The following is a 5,538-nucleotide window of genomic DNA, read 5'->3' on the forward strand; positions in this document are numbered from 1 at the left end:
GCCCTACAAGAGGGGGGATGAGAGAGAACACACACAAACACTCGCGCAAGGCATGCTTAGTACAAAGAAAGCAAAAGGGACACTTGTCAAGTTCCTCCTCATGTTGCCCTCATGGTGTGCCTAAAGCCTATTGGTTGGCCTTCCAAGGGGTCCAATGATAAATTAGTTAATTTAATTAATTGTTTTAGCATTTATCAAGTCCTTTCTCTCAAAGGGGAAAGGGGGACACGTGTCCCAAGACTAGTATGCGTGCTTGGCATGGCTCTTGTTTGTGATTGGCTAGGCCTGAGGGATCTAATGAGCTACAAGTAGGGGTCGACCAAAGCAAGTAGGGGGCGTGCTCGAGGGGTATACTCTCCCACACACACTCACACACACACACTCATTGTGTGAAGTGCAAAGTGCATGAGGTCCATCTCCTTCTCCAAGCTAGTAGAGAAGTTGAGAGCTTACACCAACGTTCTTGGATATGAAATGCAAATCTAACCAAGAGCCATGATTTAATGCTTAAGCTTGCCATCTTCATTACTATGCTATTATGTATGCTAGCAAGAAGAGTGATGATAAGTGAGGAACTAATTCTTTCTCCTATGAAATGTTTCTTCTTCCTCTTCCCTACCCTCATTTCTTGCTAGCTCTCTCCACCTTCGAAGGTGTTTGAGGTCTTGGGACTGAGGCTTGGGATAGTTAATGCTTTCCACAAAGTTTATGTTATGCTCGTGATGCATGAAGCTTTCCATCTTCATTTCATCACCTAAGTCACAACGAACACAAATATTGTATCGTAACAAGTCTCTTGATGGGAGAAACTATAATACAAATGCCTATTGGAAGGGGGACTGGCCCACATAAATCGGTCCTCAACTGTTGTCTTGTTCTCGAACTTCTCTCTCTTGCAAAAGCATTGCTCATGCCAAGTTAACTAAATGCTATGTTTATGTTGCTAACATCAATTAAGTTCACTCGCTATGCTCACAAAGTAGTTTCATAAAAGTACTTCTCTAATTTCCGCTACTCTCAAAGTTAATAGGCCAATTCTATTACATTGGTATCAAAGCATTTGGTTTCTCTTTTCTTGCTTAGAAGAGAGATCCTTATGTATCCTTTAAATGATTGATTTTGTTAATTATATTAGGGTAAGTGGGACTGGGATCAATTATCGGTCTTGTTGAGCCCACTATGTGGGATATGGTGCACACCTCGAGAGCTTTGGACTTAATAATGGGGTCTTTTTAGACTTGCCTACGGCTTTACCATTATTGAGCCATAAGAAGTCCAAAAGGAGCTAGCCCTCAACAATTCTGCAATATTAGACCCATTCCACTACTCTTTATAATTAACCACTTCGAGCTGTGGGTGTAGATACTTAAGAGCCGAGTTTCAAAGGCTAAGAGGAGTGGCAACTAAGGTTTTGAATTACCGAAGCATACACTAAGTACATACACAAATTTTGTAAACATGGCTGACAATAACCAAGAGAGTAGAATGAGCATTGATAGCTTTGATTTTGCACATGAAGGTGCTAATGATGATGCCCCCATGTTTGTCAATTATCTCGTTACTAGGTTGTAGCAAGCTATGGGCAACCCTGCTTTGCAAGCCAAATTTACTCAACAACTTCGCGCTTATGGGATTTCCCTTCCTCTCCAAGAGGAGAGAGAGAGCTTAGGAGGCCTCTTGAAGAGACCCCCAAAAGAAGACTCTCTCCCATACGAGAGGAGGAATCCAAAGAGCAAGAAAGCAATGAAACTTTAAGTTCCTCTGAAGATGTGGCTCCACAAAGATGGCGGTCTAGACGATCGCCAACTCCTCCCAAGAGGAAAAGATCAATACATAGTCCTTCTCCTCGTCATTCCGAAAGGGAAGAGAGGAAAGGAAGAAAAGGGCAAGAAAGAGGTCACCCTCTTCTCCTTCTTCTTCACCTTCCTCCTCTTCCGACAAAAGATATGGCTAGTCTCCTAGAGAATACAAGAGGGGAGGACATCGTAAATCATACCCCGCCTGGCAAAGGTCACAAAAGCTAAAGAAGTTCAAAGAGGGAGAAAAAAGTATCTCTTTTCTCACCTATGATGGAACCTTTGGTGCTACCGACAAAGTGTTGGCCTTCATCCAACAATTTGATGGGCTTCACAGAGTCCTCCAAGCTACACCATGTAGCTATGCACTTTCAGAAATCCACTTGTCAATGGTGGAATAACCTTCGTGGCAATGACGAAGCCCCAAAGACATGAAAAACTCTACGAGTTTCCATCATGAAGCAGTTCCTTGCAAGCGATGCAAAGGACAAAGTGCTCACCAAATGGCGCAGTTTAAAGCTTCTCTCTCATGAGTCTATCCACAAATATATAGACAAGTTTTGGGATTTACATCTTAAGGCTACTGTCTTTCAAAAGATAGACTTCGTCGACAAAAGCAACAATTCGGTGCGGGATTACCTATGCGGGATTACGTGAAGAGATGGCCAAATACATCACTCTCAATGGCCTGGTTCTATCACCGAAGTAATCCATCACACCATGGTTGCTTCACGCATCAATTTCCAACAAGGGGCTAGACGGAATGTCAAGCCCATGGAAAATAAAGATAAAAATGATGCAAAGGGGAAAACCAATGCCCAAAATTCTTCCCAAGGCACTTCCAACAACAATCGGTCCAAGGAGAAGGGAGTTTACAAAGGAAAAAACAAACTCTTTCTTGAAGAGCTTGAAGCTTTTCTCAAGGACCATAAGTGTTTTAAGTGTGGGGAGCAAGGACATGGCTATCGTTCTTGCCCCAAGAAAAATGTTCGCAATGAGACTCCTAGGGCTTCCACTATAGAAGCTCCAAAAGTATGCAATAAATCTGAACAAGAGCATAACCAACATTTAACACCTTATTTGATCTTCTTTTAGAAAACCACTTATACCTAAATCCTGAAAAGAGTTCATTTTTCAACCTGAATATGAAATTGAGTATTTGGGACACATGGTATCGGAAAAGGGCATTCGAATATAAAGACCACAAGAAATTTGACCCTATCTAGTCATGGTCTATACCCATGAGCTAAGTTCTTTCATTTGTCTTGTTAAATTTGAGTCGAAGACCCCATTATGGGTACTTCATTTGATTCTATGCCTCATACTTATGCACAAGATAATGATTTCAAAACCATATGGTTGCATATGCTCAAGAATTCTTTGCACACATTTTTGGAATACATTATATAATAAATTTTTCTTTATTTCAAATAGAAATTGTGTGCAACAAAATCGATTTGTCTTTTACTCATTGAAGAATTTCACAAACCGCCTTATGCTCAACATAGAGGATTGGTTACTACTTTTCAGAAATGTTGTGATTTTTATTGGCCTGCTATGAAAAGTGATGTTAAACAATATGTTTTATCTTGTTTGATTTGCCAAAAGATAAAAGCAACAACAAGTAAGAAATTAGACCTTCTACACCCTCTTCACATTCTTGAAGCACCTTGAAAATACATTTCTATGGATTTTGTTAATGGTTTTTCACTTTCTGCTCATAAGCATGAAATGATATGGACTTTCATTGATCACTTTTCTAAACAATCATACTTCATTCCACGTAAGAAAACTCTCACAACACATCAAGTTGTACTCCTTTTTCTTGAAGTTGTTTTTCCTCATCATGGTTTGTCAAAAGTAATAATATTTGATCAAGATTCCAAATTTTGTATTGCTTTTTGGACTACAGTTTTTGAACATCTTGGTACTACACTTGATTTGAATTTTGCATTTCATCTTGTGTCTAATGTTTAAATGCAAGTCACTAATTGTACCACTATTGATTTATTGAAAGTTTATGTTTCTTCTCAACCAAAAAAATGAGATGATTACTTGTATATTTTACAGTTTGCTTATAACAATACCACTCACACTGCTACAAAGTATATCTCCATTTGAGATTGTGTATGGTCACCCTCTTCCTACTCTTGCTTCACATATGTCTAGCACTGTGCCTATTGTGGATACTTTTATTGAAAATTTTCATGATATTTATGGAAGTGTTCATTTTGCTATCAAGCATTCACAAGAACTTTATATTAAGCATGCTAATAAACACTGCAAAGCACATGAATTTAAGAAAGGTGATAATGTTATGCTTTGAATTGAATAGTGAAGAATTAAAAGCGTTGACACAAATGTTTTTGTAAACCTTGTTCTCCATTTTTATGGTTCATTCAAGATTCCTATTATTATAAATTATGTTTCATTACGTTTAGATTTACCTTTACATTGGCACACTCACAATGCTTTCCACATTAGTCTCTTATGACACTTCCAATGACCCCTACCTATACACCAGATTTATGAGGATCCACTTTCACTTGTTGATCAAGAAGAACAACTCAAGAAGAACAAATAGTTGATAATGAGACCACCACCATACACATTGACATGATTTACAACCACCATCTTTTGACTTTTGTAGGCCACCCTAGAGAAGATACTAAATGGACGCCTGAATTTTTTTTCCAAAACTTTTCAAATCTTCTATATACTTTTTATCGCTCACGGTCCAATTGATTCTCTATTGAGAAACTGAGGATAATTGTTATCCCTAGTGAGAGAGATGTTACGAGATTGGGCACCCTCTTCTTGTATGTGGTTAGCATTACAATTGAGATAGTTGGCATGTAATGGTTAATTAATGTGATGTCTTTTATTTTTACTAATAGTGAGTTGATACAATGTAGATTTGAAATCTGGGAATTGAGGAGAAGGTGTCAAATAATACTCTCAGCTATTTTGATTTGCACAATGTTGTAATTATTTTTGCCAATAAGCCAATATGGTTTCATTATATATATGTAGTGAGAATCCACCCTATGAAGGGTCATGCAATAAGTGATAGCCACCACTCATGGACTAAAGTGTAAAGAGGGGTCTCAAATACTTGGCACTTAAAATATGTTAATAATAAAATTAAATACTCCACAAGAGGTCCCGTGGAGTTTGGGGCTTAGAATTGTAGGCCATTGTCTTGCAAGATTCTCCTCTCTTAACTCTTATGCTTAACTGTGTGTGTAGAAATTGCGTCTCTCCTTCCCTTACAAGAGATCACTATCCAGTCTATTGTGTGTGTGTGTGTGTGTGTGTGTGTGTGTGTCTATGGTGTCCTTGTCTATTCGTGTGAACTTTGGTTTTGGGAGAGATGGTGAGAGGTTGATGGGTGTGTATAAGAAAAAATGAATATATTAAGCATCCGTTCTCCCGATCTCGCAACATGCATCAAAGGTATGGTATTTGTATCCCTTCTAGAGATCAGCTCACTAGAATCATGCAGGACGTTGAAAGCATTATAGGGCTTCCACAGATTGCTAACGCTATTGATGGAAGCCACATCCATGTACATCCCAAGCCCATTACGAAATTCTATCCTGCCTAGTATATAGATCGACATGGTTTTCCAAACATCTTTTTGCAAGGTGTTGTGGATTCAAATAAAATGTTCTAGAGTGTAGTCTGCAAGGAATCAAGTGGAGTGCATGATTCTATGCATTTCAAGGATAGCAGTTTGTAT

The sequence above is a fragment of the Adiantum capillus-veneris genome, chromosome 14 (genome assembly GCF_014529385.1).
Source record: "Adiantum capillus-veneris isolate H3 chromosome 14, ASM1452938v2, whole genome shotgun sequence".
In the NCBI taxonomy this organism is placed as follows: domain Eukaryota; kingdom Viridiplantae; phylum Streptophyta; class Polypodiopsida; order Polypodiales; family Pteridaceae; genus Adiantum; species Adiantum capillus-veneris.